The 27295-nt window shown below is 46.1% G+C and overlaps 1 long non-coding RNA gene across 1 annotated transcript in view; it reads right to left on the bottom strand.

The window, feature by feature from the left end:
• Nucleotides 1-1752: 1752 nt before the first annotated feature.
• Nucleotides 1753-27295, bottom strand: part of LOC138113597 (uncharacterized) — a 46584-nt gene continuing 21041 nt past the window's right edge. The window contains exons 4-5 of the long non-coding RNA XR_011152275.1: nt 16329-16396; nt 1753-4873 (exon numbers count right to left, since the gene is read on the bottom strand). This is a non-coding gene — a long non-coding RNA (uncharacterized lncRNA). The remainder of the gene's footprint in view (nt 4874-16328; nt 16397-27295) is intronic.

Below are 27295 nucleotides of genomic sequence, written 5' to 3'. Positions count from 1 at the left end.
GGCTGGGAAATAATGAGCCTGGGAAAGTGCTGGGGTAACTGACACGTTCATGCTGCTGCCATGCCACCTGGAGAACATCTAAGCACAGCTTTTGGCTGGCACTACTCTCATCTTCTCTTCCTACTAGAAAAGAAAGTCTGTGTGTATCTGATACCAAATATGGGCCTTCACTTCTGTGCTGTGAGGCCAGGCAGCTCGTGGAGTGCCAGACTGCTCTGTGCAGCCCCCAGACCATTCAGACACCACCCTCACTGGGCTGAGTTTATGGGAAGATGGAGGGTTCTCCTGCTTCTCCCTTCCCCTCCTCCCCAGATCTCCACCAGGAGCTCCGAGCACACTACCCGGTATTGGTGGGGTGCAGTGTGGTTGTTCAGGGAGGGGGCTTGGAGCAGGCTTGGGAAACAACAGGATGTTTTAATCTTTTCTTGCAAAGCTTTGCACAAGAACGGGTGTTATGTTTGGCTGCATAGAGGCGTCCTGTCTTAAAGAGCTGGTTTCCTTCTTGCCTGAGGGAGAAGGAATGATATCAACCAGATTTGTTGAATGCTAGCAGTTTTATATGCTGTCGTTGGGATTGTAAACACTTGGGGTCATCAGCCCTCTCCTCTTTCAATGCCGTTGCCTGCGTCCTGCACGAGGAGCCTCTTCTCCCTGTTTCTTGATGCTGCAAGGACACTGCTAAGAAATCACAGCAGTATTTCTGTTCTGCCCCAAAGTGCTCATAGCTTCAAGGGCTCCTCTGGCCCCCAGAGCTGCTGCTGTGGAATCCCCAGCAACACTTCTGTCATTTTAGGCCATTCTCTTCCCAATTTCTGTTTCCCTGCTCATGGCCAGGTGTATTGCCAGCATGTTTTGAGGCACATATCTGCTGTGTGGGCTCTCCTGTGATCTCCTCAGTGGTGGCTGGTCCCTATCCCCAGGCTGCAGCAGCCAGGCAAGGGCACAAATCCCTGCACAGACACCCATTTATAGGAATGAACGTGTCTTCCTGATCACTTGGGGAGAGAAAAACCATATGTGTTTTGGATTAGTTTTCCCCTGATGTTTTTCAGCTTGCATTTACCCTCGAGCTGAATGGGATTTGTTTAAGCACTGCCCATGTTTCCTGTTCCCATGGGCCCTGGCACTGTGCCCCTGCAATGTCCACACTGTGCCCTGCTCCTGGGACTGCAGGTCTGATCCCTGAGAGCTTTATAAAGCTCTGCAGACTCAATCATCCCAAACCACCCATCACTCTGGAGGCCCTGCGCCCTGTTATCCCACAGTGCTGGCAGTGCCCTCCTATCCCCAGTGTGGTGATGCACAGGTGGGTGCATCCAGCTGCTCCCGTGGGATTTTGTCTCCTGCTCTCCCTCCTTCTTGCAGTCCCCCTCTGCTCTGCACCCAAAATGCTCTGTCCATGTCCCAACTGCAGCTGCTCCAGCAGATCATCACAGATCTGCACATGGCAGAGCCCGTTTTTGGGGCAGGATGTGCGTCCTGCTCACACCATGGCTGCTGGTGAGGCAGCAGCTGCCCGCGCTCCTGCCCAGCTGTGCTCTTGTGGGATCTGAGCTGGCCATTCCTGGCTGTAGGAGCAGCCTATGTGCCATACAGGGCATTGCACAGGCCTAGTTATCAGCTTGGAAAATTATAACTTCGAAAGGAAGGAGACCACAGCAAGAGGGTGGATTTTCACAAAGGTGCTGGCAGCAGAACTGACCTGCCCTGCAGACTCTTCCTGCAGCAGGAACCTCCGCACATCGGGTCAGGTCCTGCCTTCAGATGTCAAAACTTTCTCACAAGCCATTAACCCGCTTTGAATTTGGACTTCAAAATGTTTATTTTCCTCTTTCTTTGTAAGAGTCACTTTTGCAAAATTAAGTGACAGAGCAATGAACTCTGGCATCTTTGATTTAGTATCTTTCATTTTATCAAATAAATGAAGGCTGTGGTGAGTTCACAATGCACTAACTCATGCTACCTGGTGGCTTGGTGGCTGTGGCATGAACTGGGGGACAAGTGACCCTTGCTGAAGAGCCCATCTTGATCCAGGCTGGCTTTGTTTGGGAGAGGTTAAGTGCACTCCAGCACTGATAATCATGATGTGAGAGGCTCTCAGGAGGCAGCAGACTGCATGGGAGGGAGAGGAGATGCGTCGCAGAGGAGAGAACAGCTAGCCCTCCTTAAAACTGAGTGCCAGAGAGATGATATCTCTTCTTGGCAAGCAATTGCTCATACTTGTGTCTCTTGTTGTACCTAAGAAGAGCCTCTTTCCTTCAGTCAGGGGGGTCAAAATTGTGCTCTGGTTGCAGGGAGTTTGGGATCAACCCATGGGTGCAGGAATCCCTCCTCAGTTCCTGGTGTGCACTGAACCCATGCCCAGGCAGCACCTCTGCATAATTTATACGTTAGCTCCACTAAGAGTAAATACATGCTTTCCTCTCAGCATTTTAAACAACTAGAGAGGCAGCACTACCCTCTACCAGCAACACTGAGGGCTATGTGCCTTTGATTCCTCTTTCAGTGTCCAAGCTCCTGGTCTCAGTTTCACTGAGGAAAGGCCATCCCATGCAGCACACCAGTGTCAGAAAAGCTGAAGCTCATCATTTAAGAGAGCTTATTAACAGAAGACTCAGATGTTTAGTCTTCTCTTCCCTGAGGTTTAAAAAAAAATGTTTTCCAAATATTGTTGCATGCCATAAGGTCTTTCCCCCACTGCCAGTTGCTTCTCCAGTGCTTGGATGGGAGTCACAAATTCACTGGCAGGCTGTGCAGCAAACCGCCGCTTCTGGCTCCTGCCACCCATGCACCGGCCCCTATTAGAAGGGATATGGCAAGTGGTTTATTTGCTGCCCGTATGGCAGCCCTTATGGGGCAGACGTCAGGGGAAAGTGACGCCTGCCAGAGGGTTGGCCCCTCTGGCTGGCATCACTGTGCCCCCTGAGGCCTCCTCCCCTTCAGAAGCCTGCCTCTGCTGAGTCTCCTCTCCCCCCAGCACCTCCCTGCTGCCACTCCTCGTCTTTGACATAAAAATAGGGGCTGTGGAGTAAATCCCATCAAAATCATGACCTGCTGTGATGCTGATCCCCTTTGGGTTTCCTCATCTGCAGAACATCACTGTTGACCTGCCATCAGCATGGTCCCTCTGTAACCCCATTCTGCCAGCTTGTTTTCTTTGGAAAGGCCGTGGCTTCTGCGGTTGCTGACAAAGTTTCTTTGTAAGCGTCCCACGAGCTGTCAGTGCCTGCTTCTCCAGCCCGGCCGGCAAGGAGGGCTATCACTAATGTGTGTCATTCATCAAAGCAAAATTACATGTGTCCCAAAAAAAGGGACAGCGTGCAGACAAATTACAGCATGCAGCAAATTGCTTACTTGCAGGGGGAAAAAAAATACAACCCGCTGTTTTCCTCCCCTCCCAGAAGTAGGTGTTTAATTCAACATATTAACACTGAGAAATCTAATTATAACTGCAGGATGAGGGAAACCCAACTGCAGCACAGCACATCTCTTTCCCCAGCTGGTGGGTGTGGTGTGGCCAAGCTGCGCCACATCCCAGCAGGGTCAGCCCATGGCCTGTGCTGCACTGGCCAGGCAAGCCCCCCAGGCTGCACCAGGGACCCGGCACAGGGAGCAGCCCCGAGGCCACCCTGCAGCACTCCAAAGCACTGGGGGCCACAGAGGAGAGGAGGTGGCTGTGCAGGGTGACATGCTCAGGCCCATTTTTTATTATTTATAAGGTTTAGTGATTTAGATTATGTTTTTAACCACCTTCCTGCATTGAGGGACACTTCCTTTTTCTCTGCCTGCAGCTGTGCTGCTCTGGTGTGAGCTGGGACTGAGGATGGAGAGAAGGGCTGGCTGTGTTGATGAGCAGCTGGAGCTAGGGAAGAGGGGCTGAAGGGAGAACCCCCAGGCAGGTGTCAGCCACATGCTCCGGCAGCCAGCAGTCCTCTCAGAAGCCCAGGGCAGAGCATGAGACTGGTGCATCCCTGGTGTGATACCTGGCAAAGCTCCTCTGTCCTGAGGGAAGGGGAAAAGGGACCTGGCCCCAGCCACCCTTGGGTCCTACCTGGCTGCCCTGCCAAGAGCATCTGGCAGGGGTCTGCTCACCTGGTTTTGTCTTTCAGATTGCAATAGCCCCTCTTACATAGTTAATTGATTTCATTAATCACAGTCTTCTCATCTACTTGTTTATGTTCTTCACTGCTTCACAAATCTGATCTGACATCTGAGTTACAGATTTCAGAAATTAACCTTCCTCCAAAGTTTCTGTTTCAAGGTATCTCTATTTATTTACACTCCTGTCAAATGCCTTTCAATATGACTGATTTCTTCTTTTGGCAAGCAGAGGAGCCTATTGTTTTCCATGGAAAACAGTTTTGCCAGTGGGGTAGAACCTAAATAGGTAATTGTGGGTCAGAATGTAACACCCTTACTGGAGCTCAGCAGCACCAGGCTGTAAGGCACCCCAGATGGCTGGGCTGCAGTGCACCCCTGTCACAACCTGGGCGTCCCAGATACCTGCTGGGAAGAGGGAGCTGATGGCAGATCCCTCTGCCCCAGCAGGAGCCAGGCAGGAGGGCTCCCCTCTGCACTGTTGGAGCTCCCCAGCAAAGCTGCAGCCTGGCAATTCAATTTGGTTTGCCACAGCAACCTGTGTGCTCCTCCATCAGAGAACAGCTGCCTTCAGGAATAGGATTCTGTATTTCTCAAGGAACAGCTAACCTGGCAATGACATTATTTTCTTATCTGTGGAGGATGGTGTGTGCATTATTACTGAGGACCTCAGAAATAATGCTCTCTGGCTCACTCCACATTCAAGAGCTACTGTCTTTTATGAAGCATCACGTAAAAGGCAAGAGAAGCTTCTCCTGTTGCAGCTGCAGTAGACCTGCAAAGGAAAATAAAACAAACCACAATTATTTATCAGAATCAAGAAAAAGAAAACAAAGAGAGGGAGAAAAGCAAGGGCACATTGCACTAAGAATTACAGGTAATTTTGGAGTGGCCCCAAAATAATTGCCCCTGTTTTTCCTGGTGATGGTGGTGCTGCAGGCAGGAGGGGAGTTAGAGAGTGAGAGCTGATGGGTGGCATCACAGAGAGGTAGTAATCCCCACATGCATTTTGGCAGAGACAGTGACTATACACTTCAAAGGGATGTGTGGCATGAGAGGGTAGTTACTTGCCCGTTTTTTTAAGCACGCTTCTTCTTCTTGGAACCAGATTGTTTCTGTATTTTAGCCATTTACCCTGACACTAATGTGGTAATGTCCCCATGAAATTTGCTGTGGTAGACAGAGTGCAATGTGGTACTGGAACAGCTGGAAGGCCAAAGTCAGGGTGCTGGCTGGAAGGAAGTGCGATGGTCATGCACTTGGGAGCTCATAATTACTGCGGTTGTTAGCTAGGAGCACCTTAGCCAGGAGGTACAGGAGGCTGAAAGACCCAGCTGAAGTAATCAAGCTCTGGGTGAGCCAGGAGCCTCAGGTGGGAGGTGGCTATGGAAAGGAAAAAAGCAGTGATGGGGTGTGTTGTCCAGGCAGCCCCAGCAGAAGCAGCACTGAGCAGCACCATTCAGTTTGATGTCAAGGTGACAGATCATCCACCTTCCCGGTGACATCGTCGGTGGCTGCAAATGAGCCTGACCCCAGAGCAACCCCACAGCCCTTCCTCACCCTTGGCTGCTCTCACCATCAGACCACATTTGAGTCAAACGGCAGAGGGGAGTAGAAGCCACAACCTGCAATCACCAACCTGAAATAGCCCAGAGGGACCAGTTCCTGACCTCTCAGGCTCCCTGCAAGTGTCTCTCGCCTGCTGCAGCGTGGGTGGAAGCCAATGACGCCAGCCCTGTGGGCCACCTGCACCCTGGGTGCCCCGAGCCACTGTGTCATCAGCGGGGTGGTGGAGAGCAGTGCACCCAAAATGCCCCCTGTGACAGGGTGATTAGGGAATTGCTGGCCAAGCCTGTATGTCCCCAAAGACCAGGTCAGCATTTGCCCACCCTGCGGTTACAAACTCAGCCCATGACCTTCCTGCCATCTGTTGTCCGGCCTCACAGTAATGGAGGGGTTTCTATTCTTGCTGAGCTGAGTCCACTGGCTCTTACCCATCCTGTAAACAAAACCAGCCCTCTGGAAGTCAGCAGACATCAAGGATGTAATTTAGTTTCTTAACAGCCTTGCTGAGGCTATTTTGGTATGCATGCTGTGATGGTAGCACGGCGCTCCCTACTGCCTTGGCCAGTGATCGGGGCGAGGAACAGAGGAATGAGAGCCTGGCAGGACACGCTGATGGTCAGGGACATTCAGCTGCAGGAGGGCTGCTGCATTAGTCTTGCTTCGTTACAATTATCTTGCTCCAATGATCTTCTTACCTTCTTTCTCAGTTGCTGTAAGGTTATTGTATCAAGCACAAGTATACTGGTTTTTCACATCCCCTCTGAAAGGCGAAGGAGAGCCCAGTTTTCCCCTCAGCCAGGTTTTCCCCTGTTGGCGGTTTTACTCCAGCCCAAGCCCTAAACTTTTTTCTATGCTGACTGTACTTTGCCATGGTGTTGCTACATGGCATACTCATAGTCTCAGTGATAATGCACCATAAATCACTATTTATGAACACCAAAAAGAGTGCACTTTATTTTGAGGCATTCTCATTCGTTTGGTTTTGGTCTGCAGAGCAATGTGTGACTGTCAGAGCAGTGGGGCAGAAGGACATAATTGGGAATATAACGCTTTTGGGTACTCTTTAAAAGCAGCCAGGCAACTGTAAAGGGAATCTTTCCTCTTCATAAAATATTAGAGGGAAAAATTAATATCTTGTCTGCATTTTGTATCTCAGTTGCTCCCTCTCCTTTCCACTGCCCATGAACTGTGCAGCTTATTCACCTTCAGCCACCAGGATTTTGTCAGTTAAGGCACCCTTCAGGAAAGTGTTCATTGCCATAAATCCAATGGCTCTGGCAGAAGTCTCGCAGAACCAGCTGCAATGCCATCACCTGCATCCCAAGGCTGCCATGGTGCTGGCCTTGGTCCCAGCATGCCACGTGACCCTTGCCAAACCCTGGCACGGAGGCAGGACCTGATCTTCAGACAAGTAGTGTGTCCCTCTTCTCTCCTTCCCTCATGCCGAGACCCGGCCTACTGGCTCCCACCTGGCAGCACACTCCAGCACCCATATCTGAGTCCCCTGAGGGGAGCATGGACAGCCTGCAAAACTCAAAAGGTGAAAATGTGCTGTCCTGTCTGCCTGGGCCCTGCTGTTAGTTCTGCCTTTGAACCCTTCTGCTTGCAGCGCATTCTTGCTGTGGACAACAGAGTTTGTCCACAGAGTCCTTTCCCTGTTTTCTCCTTCAGCCCTGCATTGTCGGGGACAACTGTTGCAACGTGACATTTGAGTGCAGGAACATGGAAAGTGCCCCTCTACAGCAGCTCCAATCTTGCCAGCTGCCAGGGACACCAAAACCATGTATTAAAACTTTAGCCCTCTGAAACACTTGTTCATTAGAAACTAAGCCCTTTCTCTCAGTGCTTCAACTCTCCATATGCGTGCAAACTCATTCAAAACCTAAATTCTTTCTCTGAATTAAATTGTCAGCCTCCCACTCAGGCAGATACATTAGTACTGACTGTGTAACATCAGCTCAGCTCTCTGTATAACATATGAATAAGCCTTTAAAATTGTATATTCTGCCCTGCAGCATTTATCTCATATTTTGATCCTGATTTTTCTCTGCTAAAACTCTTATTGGTCCCTTCAAGTGCATTTATGGTTTACGCGCTTCTAATTTAGGGTTCATTTGGGACTTGCCAGTTCTGTGATCATTCTGTATCAGTTTGTTCACTTACTAATACATTCTCAAGCCACAGATTATGATGAATTTCTGAATCTGGTAAAGATAGTGACAAAAGATTTTTTTTCACATTTCATAATGTTAAGATGTAGCAGTTTATACTTCTGAAGGAGATATTAATCACAATTTTAATTCTCTTTTTGAAAGAAAAAATAACATTATTTATCTTTAGAAGCAAAGGGAGGGTTCAGGGATAATTTTGAGGGTAGGGTATGATAAGACACTTCAACTAATTAAAATTTTGAAAATTATATTGGCTAGAAAAATTTGTGTTGATTCAATACTCCAGAATTAGTGGAGATTTGGTGCCTGCCACAGAACAGTAGGTTGGAACATGTTGATTAATAATAATGCATTATACTTTCAGTAAATTGTGTAATATATTGCTTTAGTGACATTTCTCATGAGCAGTTTGAGTTCTCAGCAAACCTTAAAGAACAAGAAACAGCATCTTGGAAGCCGGGAGAGGAAGAGAACTCTCTTGGCCCCTGAGCCATGGCAGAGCCCTGGTCATGAGGCTGTGGTAGGCAGTGCTGCTATCTGGGAGTCACTGGGAACTGCCAGTCTCCAGCTCTGGCAGATCCTGCTAGATTATAATAGATGGCAAACCTCCATCAACTTTGAGCGAGGAAAATATCCCATCTTTTCATGTGCACTGTGAGTAATAATTAAAAGAAACATATGGGTTTTCAGCTGATGTACAACCACATAAGAATTACCAATGACAGTTCTCCCCCATCCATGTCCTTGCCCCATGGATTGATTCACTTATCCAAAGGCATCAAAACTCAGCAAAAAAAAAAAGGTGCCATGCTTCTATTGTGTGCTTCCAACTGCAGCGCTACCTTTTTCTTCCCTCAGAAAGAAAACGCAGACCGCCCTGCAATTAGCAGCAAAACCATGAATACTTTCTTCGTTAACCACAAATGGTTCTTTTCGCGACGAGCGGGCTCACATATGTTCTAAATATGTTCAGTTTCATTAGGCGGCGAAGCGCTGTGGATCTGCTATTTTATTCAGGAAGGCAAACAAGAGCTGCATATGTGCAACATAAGTTGAGGAGAATGGGAAAAACTCAAGGCACTTGCAGAGTGCCTGAGATGCTCGGACGTGATGATTTAATGTGGGATTGCACCCAGCTTGTTTCCGTCAGCCTTGTCACTAGCAGAGATCAGCGCGATCCAACCGGTGATGCTCCAACTGGTGATGATCCGACCGGTGATGTTCCTGCCCTTTGCCAGCCTGAAAGTCCTTCAGAAGAGTGAACCTGGGTGCTGCACGTGTCTGGTGTGTGGGGGTTTGTCTGTGCTGCCCAGCAGCAGTCCCCCAGGCTGAGGGGTCAACAACTGCTCCCCAAAAATGCTTTCTGAACAAGAGTTAACAAAGGCGGCTGCAGCAGGATGTGGCACTGATTGCTGCTGCCTGCAGGGTGTGAGGGGTGAATTCATCCCAAGTCCAAGCCCCCACTCTGGGGGACAGCTGGACCTCAGGGTGCCACAGCAGTCTGCAAGCTGAGAGAGATGGCTGGGGGCTCCCCCAGATATTCTCTCATTGGAGAAAAATCTCTCAAATTTTTCCATTTGTAGTCATGAGGGATTTTTTGCTTTTTTGCTTTGTTTCTCTAGTTATCTGGTCAAAATGTTTCAAGAATTGAAAATGCATTTTTTCATAACTCAGAAGCACATTTACTTTTTCTTATTTTTTTCAAGCCATTTTGGACACGGGAAGTAAAGCAGCAGGTTCTTCAGACCTCGCTGTCCCTTTTCTGTCTCTCCCAGGAAAGCATGATGGACCAGTTCTAATCCATGTAGCAAGTTTATACAGCGTAGCAAGTTTATACAGCATAGCAAATGAAGATTTGTGTAAATCACATTTTTTATGTAAACACATACAGTGTTAAAAATATTCACACCCTTAAGTGTTTCCCATCACGTGTGCGCTAATGAGTGGATTATGAAATATGTTTTCTGTGTCTCACACTTGGTCCCTCTGATCCGGTCTCTCCCACCAGAAGGGACGCCGGGGAGGCTGGCCCTGCCTGCGGGCAGGGAAATGCTGCGAGAAGTCGTAAGAATGTGCACTGTGTCCTTGATCACTCACAAGAGCTGGAGCTGCCGCGCTACTAACACAGTGTCGTGGGACTTTGCATTCATGAAGGAGAGAGTTGTCTCCTGTGGAATTGTGACCTGTTGGAGGCACCTGGGGGGACTGCAGAGGATGATGCTGACTGGATGTCCACCCATGCCTGCAGCCTTGCAGTGCCCTCTCTTAAATTGCAGGCACAGAGTCATATTCTTCAGAAATAAAGACGGCAAAATATAAACAAAGAAAAACAGCTCTCAGAGGGCCCCAGGAAAGGAGCTGTAAGAAATTAATCTGTCACTATTTGCTGATGGTGTAGAGATATGTTTTAAATGCCTGATTTGTGGCAGAGAAGCAGTTTTAAAGCACCAAATCAAATAAACGAGTGAGAGCTGCTGTTGTAGGAACAACCAGCGATCAATAAGTATCCCAATGTCTGCCACAACGCTATTCATTTTTCTCTCCCCTAAACCCTGGAATTCTATTAAGAATGTCTTAGGCTGTGCATGGACTGCTCTGTAATCTTTGTGCAGTGCTGCTGAGCAATTTTCACCTCGGCACACCCCGTGCCTGCTGCCAGGAGCTCAGGAAGCATGGAGTTAAATAAGTTTGCCTTTTCCTCCATCCGAACAATTGGAATCAGCAGTTTGTATTATTTTAAAAATGAATGCTTGGAATCAGCAATTTTCTTTTTCCTTTTTTTTTTTTTTTTTTTTTTTTTTAAGATCTTGAGGGGTTTTTTTATTTAAAGTGGAAAACTACATTAAGTGCAAGGCACTCAACAAAGAAACAGTCATAAAGCCTAAGTATTCTTAGAGTTATAAAATATGTCCGTGGTGGCAATTCTACTGCCAACAATGAAGTTTTAAGCATTAATATGCCTTCATTGCAGTTTTAATGCCTTAATATTGACTCTATAGCTCTTTTGGGTAATTTTGCTTTCTCTGGTACTTGAAAGGTGATGATGTCAGCGTTCTTCATACTGATTCATATGCAGGTTGATGAAGCTGAGTTATTTATTGAGTTCCATTATATTTTCTATAAACATTAGTTCTCAATAAACAGAGACATTTAGCCGAGGGTTTATTTATTAAATAGGTACTGTACAGATGGTTTTGCCACACATGATGTGCTGCAGAGGATATTACTCAGGAATAATCAGCTGTGTTATAGCTTGGCTAAATTAATAAGATGATAATGATGAAATTGATGCTTTTGAGCTAGGCTTGGTAAATGGTTTTTGCATAAACAAACTGATAAATTTGAGAAGCAATTACTTGCTTGTCAAAGATAAAAACACAACAGGGCCCATTTATAGTTAGGTCCTATTTATTTTTAAAGATTGTACCAGATTTTATGTTTAATACGCTGCAATTAAAAAATAATACTTAAATGAAGAATAATAAAAAACTAACTTTCTGAGCTCTCCTTCAAATTTGAAGATGCAGCATTGCTTGGTTAGACATCAAGTAAACTTTTTTCAAGGCTTTCACTACATTTAGAAAAAATATAATCATTTTATGAAAGATGCTGTCTGGAGTTGTGCAATGCAGACTCTGGCAGCACTTTTGGTAGCAGTATTTGCTCTAAAATTAAGCTGGATTTCATGTAGAGAGACACAGTCTCCAATTCCCTGTTTAATGTGGATTTCTCTGCAGTGATCACACAAGCAAACAAAACACACGTACTCTCCACACCCCCCACCTCCAGGTACTCACCAATAAAATAATGAAATGGGTGTGGAGAGAGGTATGTGTGTACCTATATATGCACAGCAAAGAAGACGTCACTTGGCTTGTCTGCTAGGAAGTGTGTGCGTTGTGTGATTTTACACACCAGCCAGAGTAGCCTATTTCTGTTTATTTAGAAAAAACAAAGGGGCAAGTGATGTGCAGCCCTTCAGGTGGCCCTGCTGGAGGAGAGCTCCTGAGTTCCATGTTCTCAGAGAGATAGCAGCCTCTACAGTCACCATGGCTGGCAGTTTCCTTCTGAGGGTTTGAAGGCACCTTATGAACATACATTTTAGTTTTGTAATGTTCCTGAGAGAGAGATGTTCTCGCACAGCTTTTTGTCACCTCCATAGTGGGGACAGGCAGCTCCTGTGAGCACTGATGGGACAATGATGCTACTAACAACCTCCTTCTCCTTCTCATGCACTGAAGGAAATGTTCAGGCCTTCAGTTATCTCCTTCTTTCCTTGAAAATTTCTGTGCACCCCTGTCCTCTACACATAAAAATGCTACTGTGGGACCGTCCTGAGTGATTATACCTGAGAAGAGGAATAGGATGGCCAAACATAGCAAGCTGCACAGGCATGAACTGACTTAGAATTTTTCCACTTTTGCTTTCTGACACAAAAGTCTTAAGGGACTTTTGCTTGAGTAATTTGCTCTGTAAGGACCTAATGCCAATAGCAATGTGTGGGAGGAATCCAGCCCTGCACCAGCATGCCCCAGCACAGCCAGGAGGTCCTGCTTGCCCAGGAGGACTTCCCACCTGGAAGCAGCATGGCACTATGGGGAGGTTTTGCAAAGGGAGTGGGTGAGGATCCCTTCCCTTTGCTATTTAAAATGTCACACCATGAGCAAAAATAGATTTCTAAAAATCCTTCTTTGCTGTAACCTTTTTTTTAGGAAATTTTGTCCTGAAGTATTAGTGCAAAGTATTCTATGACTTGATGTTAGCAAGTACTTCATATGTTTGTCTTGCAGCTGTTCATAAAGGATTTAAGGTCTTATGCCAACCTGAAACTCTCAGCAGGGAAGAGCAAGAGAATCATTCTCTCAGAATGTAGCCAACAATGGCTACATACAAGAAAATTCACAGAAGGTTACAACTTTAGCTATTTCTGGAAATTAGTCCACAACCAGACACGGTTTTTGCTGTTAGTTCAGGTTGATTACCTGAGTTATAGATATTCATTGTAACAAAATAAACAAGAGCGTCAGCTTAGCCTTAAAAACCTGAAAGGAAGTTGTCCACAGTGCTTGTGTCAAAGGTATGAACGGCATGGGTGGGGTTTGCCCTGCCGTGTGGGTCTGGGTGCTGCCTGCCGGGGTGACTGGGAGCCTCAAGGCTCCTGCTGCAAAACCCAGACCAAGCTGGCAGCTACCACCTTGGCTCTGCCCAGCTCCCACCACCCAGAGGGAGATGAGCCCCTGGAATGCGCGAGGGGTGTGGGTGTACCCTGGCTGGGAAGAAAGGAGAAGCTGTTGCTTCCCATTAAATATTCCCATGTGTCTGAACCCAGAGCTGCCATGCTGCCCTTTTACTGTCCCCCCAGGCTGTGCTTGTGGGAAACAGAGGACTAGGTTTGCATTCACAAAAATATTACTTATATCATTATAACTATTTTTAGGCTTTCAGAAATATTTTTAAAATGTGCTTGTTGCTCTGCAGGGAGATTTGAAATGATGTGACTTTGTGAAAATAAAAAAACATGGTGCAGATCAACCTGCTCAGCTGAGATGGGTTTGCAGGGGACAGGGACTTCCCTGCACCGCTCCTCCAGGAATGAATTTAGGCCAGACATCAGTGGGAACTGACATCCCTGCTGCTAAACTGAAGCGTATTTAGCAGGGAGGTGTTGAGAAGGGAAAGATGAAGCCATTTCCATGCTGTGGTGCCACATTTACCCAGGCTTGGGGTCAGTGAGAAATGGAGCTGATGGATGGCATGGGTTCACATAAAACTAGGTCTTGGCAAAAGATTTGGGTGAGAACTTTCTTGGGAAAAAAAGAGTATATTCTTTTGGGTATTGCCAAGGTTCTTGAGGAGGGAAAAAAATTAGAAAAGTCAATGTCACTTCAGTGCTTTCAAAATAAAATTACTTTTTAAGTATTGCTGGAAATTTCATGTTTAAAAAAAAGTTAAATGTTTCTTTGTTTTGTTTTTTTGGGGTCTTTTTTGAAAGTACCATGTTCAAAGAAAATATTTACTTTTAAATAAAACGGTGAAGATTTTCTGTCAGGGAAAATCTTCTCTTCCTGTACAGCTTTACAATATTATTGGTCAACGAAAACTGAAACAGAATTTTCCCAAAACACTTCTGAAATTTTTTCTTGCTTTAGAGAAGGTCGGTGCTCAACTTTGGGTTTGGTAGGAGAGTCAGCTCTGAGCCGCTGCCGCCAAAAAAAAACGTACTCTGCACAGAGAGAAAGCTGGAGCTGCAGCTGCACGGGATGCCTGGGCTGAGGGCTGCTGGCCACAGGGAAGTTGTGTGGAGCCTGCACAGCCCTTGCCGGGCTTCTGCCCGTGGGGCCACGGCGTCTGAGCAGCACTCGCTGCCCCGTTTGTCACCGTGCACGGAGCAGCCGAGCAGCGTTCGCTGTAACTCTTGCGCCTGCCTTAAAACCCGGCGTACGGCGGCGCTTCAGAATAGAATCATTCATTATTAATTAGGTCACAATAAAAAAAATCCTACGGATGCATTCGTGACACTAAATGAGCCGATCGCAAATAATGCGATTGTAATGAATTCCAAAGGAATAAATAATGACTGAGCCATTAGCATAAAGTGCCAGTCACAGCTCTGCGCTGCCCGCCTGCCCGCCTGGCACCGCTTCCAAACCCACCCAGCCGGCCGCCGGCCCAGGCAGGGGGTTCCTGAGGCTGACAGGGGGCGGTGGGATCTGTCCCACTCCCTGGGATGGTGAGGGGGGTCAGGATGCTTTGGTGACTCCCTCTGCGGCTTGCAGTGGCATCACCCCCAGGACGGCCACCCCAGAGTCCCTTTGCAGGAAGATGTCTTTGCACCTCTTGCTCTAATATATAATCAGAGCTTTTGTTACATGCTTTGCACAAGCAAATTAATTAGAAATTTATCTGACCAGAAGTTCAGTGCAGCGTACATTTAAAGCAGAGGACATCCCTGTGCATTTGTTTGCTCTCTTTCATGGAACAACTATCTGCCCATTTAGGAAGTTCAGAATTTGTTTCTATCTTAACAGATGCTTGTAAGCATAAAAAAATATCGGACCACTTCTGATTGTAGAGTGCTTAAAAACCTCCAAGAGGAAAACACCACTTGTAACCCCCTTTCTCCCACCCAGAGCATCATCCCAGGTGTTTCCAAGAGGCCACAGGGCAGGCAGCTCCAACCTGCAGTGGAACAGACCTGCACAGTGGTGGCAGTGACAGCACAGCCACCTGGGCGAGAAGAGGGCTGAGAGAGCAGGAAAATAAGACAGGATGAGGCTGAAGGGAGAAGGGTGCAGGGAAGCAAAACAGGGGTGGTGGGGAATCTGTGAAAGAGAGCTGTTTCCCCCAAGCTGTGTGGCTGTGAGGCAACAGAGCGACAGGGTAAACACTGCAGCAGGGCAGGGACCAGTGGCTCTGGGGACTTTGGCCCAGGACAGACCCTTCCATCTGCCTCACCAGGCACCCTGGCATATTAAGTAAGTAGAACAGGTAGCGGGGTGGGAGCGGGACCTGTTTTGTCAGCGTCCCTTCCCTCCCAGCAGCCAAGCAGACAGGCGCGTCAGGTGCTTATGCCCCTCTTATGTCTGCTGTTAAAAAACCCAGCCAGGGAATGTCATTAGAAACAGCCACACCATCTGCCTTTTCCTCCCCTCCCCTTTAAATAAGGAAACACCTTGTCAAACACATCCCACTAAATATCCCTAACACCCTCCCGCGTGCTTCGCGCTCAGCGGTTCATGGGATCGTGCACCATCTGGACCCTCACGCTCCATCTCGCCGGCGAGGCCGCAGCTCTGGCCCACCACGTGCCCCATGGCCAGTGGCAGGGCTGCACCACCCACATCCATGCGTGGCAGCAGGAGGTCACGGAATTAAGCAAAAGCAATGAGTTCATGGAGAAAAAAAGACCAGCAATTCTGTATTGTTAAACCTAGAAAATGAACCAAGGGGGACCTTAAACACAGACATTTATTAACATGTAAATGGACTGAGTCAGCAATTCGTTAATAGTCAGCATAATTTAATAGAATGTAGTAATGAAGGTGCCATTTAATTATTCCCATTTCATTTAAGATAAATATTTACTACATTCATGGGGTTTCCCTTGTCTTTCGCATGGAACACCAGTATGAGAGTATCAAACTGTGTCAAAGTTTCTCAAGAACTTTAAAAAGGAACGTTGCCACTTCCTGTCCTCACGGTGCTGGTCGCTGATGCCATGGAGGAGCATGGCTGAGGAGCAGTGCCCGCTCTCCTGGGCTTGGAATGGGTCCTGTGGGACCCAGTGACCAGCGCCTGTGGGCCCTGAGCCACACAAGGCGAGAGCTGCATGTGGTTTGGGGCTTGCAACAGCTCAGCTCCCTCCTGCCACAGCCCTGCAAAGCCAGGCAGCGTCTCAGGCACACGTGTGCACACACAGCCCCCCAGCTCTGCTCACTGACCGTGCAGATGAGTCTTTGTTCTTGGTGATTACTGTGCAGACAACACACTCACCCGGCTGCACCGAGACACTGCGTACACACCGCGCGATGTGCTGATAAGGGAAGAGTGTGAAGAAGAGCCTAAGGAGATAGAAGAACATTATTTTAAATTATCTTGAACATAAAAAACAAAGTGAGGATTTGGCAACCTTGCAGCAAAAACCTCAAAACCAGTTATTCCTTTTAAATAAAAACAAAAATGAGAAACAGTAACTATTAGAAATCCCACCTGGTGCTTTCTCTGTGTTAATGATGCTTCTTAAATTGCATGTGGGTAAATGGTAATTTTGTCTCACACCATTAAAAACTAATGGAACCCTTGATGATAAGAAATGCCATAGCTAGCTTGTTGGAAAACGTTTAATTAATAAAGTAATAAAATTATTGTAAACTAGTGCAGTTTCACAGAGGATTCAATGGGATATAAAACAGATAAAACATCCTTGAGAGTTGATACAAGAAATAAATGCTCCTCTGTAAAAAACAGCACTATAAACTTCAGCTGGTCTGTGTTATACCGAGTTAACACAAGCTATGATGACAGTAAAGGTGTTTGCATGAGTCTTTCATGGGAAATGGTGGGAAAACCTCCTGAGTGCAGACAGTTTTTGTGAGGAGCAGAAAGCCAGCACACCTTCCCCTGCACTGGTGTGAGCCTGAAGGTGGCTGTTGGTGGGATCTACAGCCCTGTGAGCCCATGAGAACAATTCTGATGGTGTTATTGCTGTTATTGTCCTGTCCCAGAGGCTCCAGGGTGAAGGACACCATCTCCACTATCCTGAGTGGCTTTGGGGTGAGGCATCATCCCACCCTGCTGCTACAACCACTTTGTTGCATAATTTTTGTGAAACAAGTGGTGCCAGAGAGTGGAGAGGAGGGATCAGACACTTTCCTGCCCCAGGGAATGAGCCCTGGTGCTCCATGCAGCCGGATTTCAGCTCCACACAGATGGCCAGCTGGTGGCATGGCTGTGGTACCAAGCATTTACACATTGTAGCTTGGTGCATGTGCATGACATCCCAGCTGCTCTACAGGAAAAAATGGGTTGGAGAGTGGCAAGCATGGGGAAACACATGCTGGCAGAGAAGGCCTGGTTACCGCTTCTCATTCTGCTACTACCCCAGTTTGTGCCTCACATCCTCCTGCAGACATTTCCTTGCAAGCTTTAGGAATGGTTTCCTGTAACTGGGAGACTGTAGAGAGGCTTTCTGTATTGCACGAGCTGGGCCAGGTAACCCTAGTATGTACACACCCATGTACAGGAGCCCGTACGTTTCCATTACACTCACACCTCAAAAATTTGCACATGTTTAGCTTAAGGATGGGTCTCATCGCCCAGGTGCCCAATTTTCCTTTCTCCTGATACTCGAGCTGCAAATCTCATTGACAAGCATTGTCAGCTCTATTTTGAGCACTCAGCCCATGGTGATGGGAGACTGGAGGAAAGAACAGCTGGGAGAAAGGCACATCCTGGATTTCAGGGTGTCATGAGAGCCACTTGCAGCACTGGCACTTGCCCCTATTCAGAACCAGCACTGCGAGGGCACCAATGCCAAGCAATGCCAGCACTCTGTGATGTGCCACAGACAGACCTGGAAAGGTTTGCAACCAATACGGGCCAGTATTTTTCCAAACCTCCAATGACATCTCTCTGTAAAGGAGCTGGAAGTGTTTCTTTAGTGGGCTGGCATGCCTTCTTTCCTCCCGCTTCAGAATATGGTGGTCACACTGGGAAATGAGAGACACTCTGCTGTGCTCCCAATGTGGATGGTTTATTTCACCAGAGCTTTGTACAGACACCATCACAGCCATGGTCTCTGCCTCCCATGTAACTAAAAGAAATGATATCGCAGTATGTATAACTGGTACATTGCTGCAGCACAAAGGTTAATCTTATGTTCCTTAGCTGCTTATGGCTTGGTTGTAATAGGGGCATGGTCAGACCTTACTCACAGAAAGTCTGTCTCACCAAGCCACCACAGACACTGCTGTGCCACTTGTGCAACCACAGCTTCTGGTTAGTTTGAAGCAACATCTACTTTTCATTTGAGTGTCTCTGGTTTCCTCAGCAGTCTCCACCTTGATCATAAGTTAGAAGCCATCCTGCCTGATCTGTAGTTTTAAAATGAAGTGGTGATTTTTTTAAAACACATCAGCATAAATAACACTGCCGACAATAACAGTCGCCCACTGCTGCCCAACTTCCCGGGTGCCACACCACACCAGGGGCTCCTTTGGCCTTGACATATGGACAGACTGGTGATATAAAATCTTTTCCCCACCCAAGGCACCATCCGCCTCTGGGAAAAATATTGTGGTTTCCTCTTGTAGGCAGATTTATTTTTGAGGTAGCCTCAACAATGTGGGCACAAGGAGAAGGCTGTTGCTCTTTACTGAGACAGAGTGAAAATGTTTATGGGGCTCCATAGTTCAGTCCCACTGGCAATGCCAGCAATGACTTTTCTATTTCCGTGATGTGTGAGAAAAGAAAACTTGAGCGGGAGTGCATAGAAGACTATTATGGCCAAAGCTGGGATATTTGTTCCCTGGCAAACTGTGGTTGCTCTTGATTTAGCCACAGTTTTCCCAGCTGATGTTTTGCAAACCCGACAGAAGATTCAGCTTTCAAGGCTGTGAAAGTGAACGTGGGGCTGGAAGCCGCCCCTGCGCACACTGGCAGGGAGTCAGGCCGAGCCTCCTTCTTTCAGAAGATGTTGCTTGTTCCAGGACTGTGTGGCTGTGGGGGCAGTTTGGGGACAGAGATTTAATCTTTTATTTTTCCCATATGTCATAAGTATGTCTAAGATGATGAAAAAATAATAAGTTGGTGGCTGCTGGAAACTTTTTTTTAGCAGCTGTGTTTTTAGAATCTTATAATTAACCATCCTTTTGCCTTAATCACTTAAAGACTTCTAAAATAACTAGGAGTTTATTCTTCTCAACCTGAAGCTTTCCCATGCGGGGACCACAACTTTACTTTCAGGAAGGGAGGGTCGAAGAAGCAGGGCAGAGCTAGAAACATGGAGTCAAGTTTATCAGTCTGGATTACAGCATAAATTACTAAAATTACTGTAGTGATTTTAACCTACAGCCATTGTACTAGGAGCAGAAAAAGAGGTGACATTGTATTTAATCTGCACAGTGACTGAGTCATTTTGCCTGGGTTCATTTTTTCAGAAATTTTAATGAAGAAAGTGCAGTATTTGTTGGAAAAAAGAAATGATGAACTGTGACTAAAGGAGAAGCACAATTAAAAGCTGACTGTTAATAAAGCATGTGGGTGACAGGGCTGTCTCCGCACACGGTTCCGGCGCTTGGCTCAGGTAAAAGCAGAGGGCTGTAGCTCAACAACGCACTCCTGTCTGTCAGTGTTAGGTTTTCGGGATTTTTTTATAAATGACATGTTTTCTCTCGGCAGATGCAAACAAGCCTTGACGAATAAATTTTTGGAGGCAAACTGGCTGCCTGGAAATATATGTATTTAGGAACCTGTCGGGTGCTGTGAGTGTCAGCACCACCCCAGCTGAGCTGACCAGCACTGCTCTGCTGCTCGCCTGCTCCAATCTCCTCACAGACCCCTCAATTCCCCAGCTGATCACTGCCAGGTCAGAGCAAAAATGACAACTCTGATACAAGATTTGCTCTGGATATTGCTGATATTGCTTTGTGCCTGCCTTATAAAACTTCCCCGTTGGCTATTTCTCCAGCCAGGGGATTTTACCCAGATGAATGTGCTTGCCTCCCTCTCACCAGCTGCCAAAATCCAACTTATCTGTAAGTGGAAATAATGCTTGGCCTCGGGTCGATCAGAGCCACAATGCTCTTTACGAGAGGAGGCGAAATAAAACCATTCCCCGTGTTAACAGCTGTGAAAGCCGACGTGCTGAGAGGTTAAGTGATTTGCTGGGTGTGAAGTAGGATGGTGCCTGGCTCTTGGGAACCCTTTTTTGGGAGGGCAGTGGGGAGCGACCACAGACCCCAGGCATCACCACAATTCCCATTCCCACAAGGGCACCTGGTGGGGGGAACCACCTGTAACGTGCCTTCCCCCAGGCCAGGTGTAAGCAAACTTTTACCAGGAAAAAAATATATTCTGCAAAAATCCTCCTAAAATTAGGAACTGAAAGCGGGTGTTGGGTTTTGTGAGCCAGCATCAGAAATAGGTGGCAGCTGGAAAGATTTTGGAATATCTCAGAAGTGCCTAAGCATTGGGAGGTAAGCAAGGGAAGAAGTAGATTAAGCCAGAACCCAGACGTCTTGAAGCCTAAAACCGTGCACATGCTCAGCACAGTTTCTTGTCTGCCTCGGGACATTTAGGCCACCTTTAACCAACAGAAATGGGCACCTTTAATGAGTAATTCAGGATGTCCAAATCAGAGCCCAAGTATCTATTTAGTTCTTCAATATAGTTGGTGCAGCATATGTTCATACAGCAGAATAGTTCATTTCTAGAAATGTAGTATTTTTTGTCACTTTATTCAAGGGATGTGCTAGACATGAAGTGACTATATATGTACAGGTAAAGGTAATAGAAAAGGTGCCAGAATAGGCACACTCAAAAATAGGCAGTGTTGTTCCCCAGTTTTGTAGGGTCGGTAAAACTGATAGCAGCTCCCTAGCAGTGGCTTCATCTCCACGCTCACAGTGTGTGTTCTTAACACCTTCCTTCTCGGCAAAACTGAAGTATTTAACCCAAAACATACAAACAAATCTGTTATTCTTCTCCTTTATTAACCTTCTGAGTCCTCTGAAATCACACACAAGGAGAAATCTCTTCCCTTTTCCTTTGTCTAGGAGACGAGGTTTAAACTTTACATGCAAACAGACACACGCACACATGTAAACCTACCCATGTAATTAGGCACATGCAGCGCACTCTTTCTTCTTCTCTATAAATATATATACACATATGTATATCCACAGATATGCAGGCATGTGCGCATATGTGTGTGTACAAAGAGAGAGAAAAATACTTAGAAAATGAAAGACAAATGTTAGAGAATGATATTCCCAAGCCCTCAAATCCCTAATCATGAGTTTGATGCAATATTTGCCCTAATGGGAAATGATAACTGGCACTATTCCAAAGCAAACCTCGAAGAAAGGAGCAATAAAAAAGGAAAATGCTAGCTTGGCAGTTAAAGAAAGAGGAGCCGAAGCGAGAACTGCTGTCGGAGATAATAAAGAATTAACCACAAACCCCTTTTCTATTAAGCACAAAAAAGGATATTAAAATAACATGCCCCCTCCCTAAATGTTTCAAGGCTTGTGTCATGCTTCTCTGCGCAGCTTCCCGGGACGTTGTGCGGCGCAGGGCTGCAGCCCCGTGCAGCCGCCTCCCGCTCCCTTCTCGTGCGAGGGAGCCGCGCCACTCCAGCACACAGCGAGGCACAATCACGCTCCTGGCTTCCTGAGCTCACACAGTGTGTTCCAAACCTGGACCTTTCCAGGGAGAGGGCACTGGCTGGGATGGGGCAGTTCTGACGGGCTCCCTCTCCCCTCCCCTCGGTAATCCTACGCATTGGGAAGCCTGCTGTACAATGCAGCTTGGCTGCTGTGTTATCCATAATGTCCATAGGCACAAAGACATCATTTAAGTATACACTGATTCTTAGTGCACTGTTTTCCAGTTACAGCAGCAAGCAAGTGCTTTTATCCTCATGTTCTTACTATGATTTTTACATTTAGGGCTTTTTCTCACTAAAAGTTACATGCCATAAATTACACAGAAAGTACCACAGATCTGGGACAAAAAAAAAAAAAAAGGTGAAAAAAATCGAATTGGCAGCTGCTAGGTATAGGAAAAAAGAAAACAGAAGGGAGGGCCATGACTCTGGACCTGCGAGCCTCCTGGGACATCCTGTAACGTTACCAACAAATAAAAGATGCTCCTCACCGTGTGTGTGTGTGCCTTGGATGCCCTCATGGCATTCCCCACAGTCAGGAATACACTGGAGAGCCCCAGATCAGCACCATTTCTGCCTGGTCAAATAATGTACAGGGTTTTGGTAACTGATGTTACCCATTTCATGATTACCCAAACCATTTTAGTAGAAAAATTGAAATTAAGCTTTCTTTGAAATTTCCACCTCAACTAAACAGTAGGTTTTGCTATGGCAATTTTTAGTTTGCGAAAGAAGTGGTACTCAGGGCACTACAGATCCAACAGGAGGAAGCTACCCCTTTATATCAAGTCAAAGAAACCCTCAATGATCTTACATAATAATCTGTTTCAAAGACATTTATGACCTAACTTTGGTTCATTAGCACGTAAGAAGACATTAATGACACAGAGTAATGAAACGTAACAACTCTTTTAGTGCTTTCTTATTATCTGGGTCTTTAACATGCAGTTTGACAAGAGCTAGACTAGCAGCAGCTTTAACAGCATTTTGTAGAGCTGGTGCTCACTACGAATGCCCCAAACCCAAAAAGGCACAAGCCAAAAAGGTAAAGATGCAGCAAGGAATCATGAAAAGTTTATTGTAAATGTCAAATGAAATATATCTGCCAATTAGGGCTTATTTTAAAAAACAATGTGTGGATTGCACTGATGCTAGCTGTTACAAAAGTAGAGATTTATAAGGAAAATAAAAAATGCCCAGGTAATTTTTAAACCTAAACGTTTTGCTCTTCTAGACTTTAAAAACTCTTTGTGAAGGAGGTATAATCCACAACTCAGGAAAATACTAATGTAATCTATCTTTCAGAAACAAAAATCAAAACTCCCTCCTGAGCTATATCCATGGAGAACAGCAGAGTTAAATATCAGCTGCTTTTATCTAAGTGCCGAAATGTAAAAATACTTAACCAGGATTCTACCAACTATTACATTTAAACCCCATCATTTGTCTGCCAATACCAGTCTAGGTTAATTTCTTAGTTGAGCTTAAAAAAAACCCCAAAAGATCAATAAAGGTGTAGGTGGAGAGGTTTAAAAAATAACTACTGGAAATGATGAGCCAAGATCTTTGGAACAACGTGTCCCTGCCTGAGGTACAGGCAGGCTGGTTTTTAGATCAGTCACCTACAACTGTGGTGTCATAAAGTGGAAAAATACCACCAAGAGTCATTTTTAGCAAAGAACACCAACAGCTCCTCTCACATTCACATCCAGTGAAACTCCATTCCAGTTAGATTCATTGGCAAATTGTAAATTCTTATTTGATTTATCAATCACAATTTTATATTGTTAATTCATATGTTCATTAGACAAATTCATTCCTCTAAGGTAATCACTTAAGGTACTGTTGGCATGTGAACACGCACAAATGGATAATTCTTAATGACCTTCCAAGCTGACATATTTTTGGCATCAGTTTTCTGTATCCTAATTTCAAGCTGCCTCTCTGGTGTTATCATAGGGCTGACTTCACTACACAGTCAAGGAGGACTTGCAATTGGAAGTCGTTAGCAAGACTGTTCCCATCAGATATCAGCAGAACAGGGAACAATTAAAATTATCTTTCTTCTTGGATGAAACCCCTGTGTTTCCAGCTGCAGTAGTCAGTAAGCAGGCTTCAATTTTAGCAGCCTTGAAGGAGAAAACATTCACATCAGACAATTTGACCAGATTTGTGACTTCTTCAGTATTTCCACTGTGCATAATTTTTGCTCTGCTGATGCTTGGTGCAAGAAAATAAAGTCAGGGAGGTTGGAACTACATGATCTTTAAGGTCCCTTCCAACCCAAACCATTCTATGATTCCAGGAAATTAAATTAAATATAGGTCATCCCAGGTTACTGTTCTGGCAGCTGCTCTGCACATTGCCCTCCCTCAAGGCCAGGCCAATATCACAGATTTTCTACTGCAGGTTAGCATGGTGCAGGTGAGCCACAGACCAGCGGAGATACGGCTTAGCCTTCATTTCTTGCAGGGGTCTGATGTAGGAGCTTGTGAAGAGACCTGTAGGTGGACCCAGCACTGGCTGTGCTCGCCAGGTTTGCAGAGTTACAGAGCAATCAGGTCAACTACCAGAAAATGCAAGAATGTTTTCCACATTTTCAACTTGAGAGATGGCATTTGCCCAGCTGAATGACCATTAATTACAGCGGTACCCAAACTCCAGAAGACTGCGCCAATGTTATCCCCGCTGAGGCTGTTTGGGGTCTCTCCATTCCCAGCCTCACACTTAGTGCTGCTCGTCAGGCACCATGAGAAGGGGAAAAACATGGCATTGTCTTAAACACAAAGTTCCCAGGGTTGCCAGCATTTCCACAGTACTCCCTAGAGCAGATCCAGACAAGGTAAGGGGAATTTCTGGCATTTCCCAGAATCTACAAGAGACAGGAGGAAGAAATATGCCAGGAAAAGGTGGGGTAGACCCAGTGCTGCAGTCCACTGAGGTTTGGCAATTGGCTTCCATGGGTTGGGAGGCAGGCTGGGAAGGGAGTGAGGTGCAACAGGACAGAAAAGTGCTGGGAAAGAGCCCTTCCCCAGTTGATGGCCAACACAGCCAGCAGCCCCTCATGAAGGAGCCGCTGGGGCCTGGGTCTATGGGTAGCAATGGAAGCTGCAAGGGGTGTGTGTGCAGCCTGCGCCCTCCACGCCTGCCCAGCTCCAGTCAGTGCCCAACTGACACCCAAAAGTCAAAGAAAAGAGTTTGCATCCCTTCCTCAAAAGCACAGCTCGGGTTGCAAATCCAAATGTATGGGCAAAATGTAAATGCATTGTGACAAGCTGTACGGGGAATCAAAACAAGGAACAAGGAGCGTATGTTTCTTTTAGAGAAACGTCCTTTATCTCGCAGGCAGAACGAAGCGTGTGGCATTCAAATGTTAAGATTTTTGCACACTTTCATGAAATACTAAAGAGGAACCAAAAAAAAAGAAAAAAGAAAGCAACAAGAAAATAACCCAAGTCCGTGTCACTTCTCAGCTAGTTTGGTTATTGCTGCTCCTGAGTACTGTAACATATGCACTTTCCCTTTTGAAAATGTATCAAAGTTGTTATTTTGGGGGTGGGATAAACTCTTACCCATGCATATCTTATGTTTTGAAGCCAAGAATGCTTAAGAACCTGCTCTGGATCCGCACATCAGATGCATAAGTGATTAGTGACAAGTGACACAGAAACAGAGAATGTGCTGTGTTACGATGAATAATAAACACGCGCAATTTATGCAGGCAGAGCGAGCGAGGAGATGGCATCCTGCACTTTTTCCATATAAATAATGTGAATCTCTCGGCAATGAAGCCAGGCCGACCAGGGAGTTTCTCCAGCCCACCAGCCGCACAAGCCGGCGGGAGAGAGCGGGGACGGGTGAGGAGGGGTCACCCGCCAGCAGGGCTGCTCCTGGCTTACGGGTATTGCAGAATGAACTGACGGCCATTAATTGTCTCTCAGCTAGAATCACCAAAGAAACAAAATTCACAGTGGGCAAAATTTTTCGCTCTCTGGGAGAAAGGAGCTTTTAGATAAATGAAAAAAAATTCACTGAAAAACATTCACATGGTTTCCTATTTCTTGGGTTTCTGGAGAGCATCACTACAGTGATAGCATTAGTGGTGCTTCTCTGAAAAAAATTTGAATGAATAAACTCACTTTTTACATGAAATTTCTCCAGGAAAGGCAAGTACATGCCCCTGGGAGACTGTCAGGTTTGAGGGAAGCTGGCAACAGGGGTTTCTGAAGGGCCGTGGTGTACCTCACCACTCTTGGATTCTCCATTAGCAAAACCACACACAACACGGAAGAAACCCAGATGCCAAAGCCAGCCAGCCATTCATCCTTAGTCCAGCACGTGTGGTTTTGTTCTTGTGTGCCTCTGCCACACACAAACACCAGAGCTACAGGACAATGCACACACGTCCTGCCCCACATCCCTCAGCCTCATGCTCAGCTGGGGGGACGGTCCCAAGCTGGACACATGGGCTCCTGCAACATCCTCAATTTGTCACTTTCTTTCTTTTGTCTCTTGCTGCCCTGCCATCCCAAATGAGCCATCCTCCAGGGAAAAGAGAAAGACTTTTTTTTTTAATTAAAAAAATATCCACCTGCAACTTAACTCTGCACATTTTTTCCTGGCTGTCCTGGCCTGCCAACTCCGAGCAAGCTTTTCTCTGTCATTTTTGCACTCTCTCTACTCTTCCAGAAATGTATGCACTTGGATAAAAGTAGAACTGAGAGGAGAAAATGCATATTCTGCTAAATAAAAATAAAAAAAATAAAAGTTGAAAAAAGTGTCTAAAAGATGGATGTGTAAAGAAATCATAACCATACTTTAATTCTGAGTTTGAGTTATATAAACTGTACTGTGGTAATTACCAAGCTCCTCCAGATTAATAAACAATTACCATAGTAACTATGCCATCATATGAAACCTATGCTCATGAATTTTTAAAGCATAAATGGAAATACATGCCGGTTGAAAAAGTCTCCTATTTATTTTGTTCCTGGAAGACAAGGGAGAGAGATCCATTAAAGGATCTCGTCAAGTTATTTCTTCCTCCGCTGGTTCCTGCAGCCACACTTCGGACAAGTGCCATATATTATGTACTAACTAGGAAAGTCCATTATGTGTGCAGGGCCTGTGGCTGGCAGGCAGCAGGGCTGGCCTCGCACCCCACTCCCCTGGCAGCCCCTGTGCTCTCAGACCTTGTTTCTCTGGAGAGTTTAGGTGACATGGTGCACCTCTTTATATGCCTAAATGTAAGGGGTTTGTTGGCACAGCAAGCTATCCCCAGTTGTGCACTGGGCTCTTTTTTATTTTTTTATGGATAATGTGTGAGAAAAATTTTGAGTTGATGTTGCATGACCACACACAGGAAAGACATCTCCATCAAATATTTGATAAGCTGACTACCGTGAGACAATGCATGCATGCAAATCAAACTTTCCACAGCATGGTGTGCCTTGGTTGCAGCACATCCACCACTGTCCCACCAGGTTCATCCTACTGGAGGGCATGCCACAGCCTATTTCCCACATCCAGAAAAATCCAGTGTGATCTGCTCTTGTGCCAGTGCCTTGCACGCCAG

This window comes from Aphelocoma coerulescens, chromosome 7 (assembly GCF_041296385.1).
Source record: "Aphelocoma coerulescens isolate FSJ_1873_10779 chromosome 7, UR_Acoe_1.0, whole genome shotgun sequence".
Lineage (NCBI taxonomy): Eukaryota > Metazoa > Chordata > Aves > Passeriformes > Corvidae > Aphelocoma > Aphelocoma coerulescens.
Note: the sequence above shows the minus strand (reverse complement) of the source record. Positions and strands in the feature narration are given on the sequence as shown.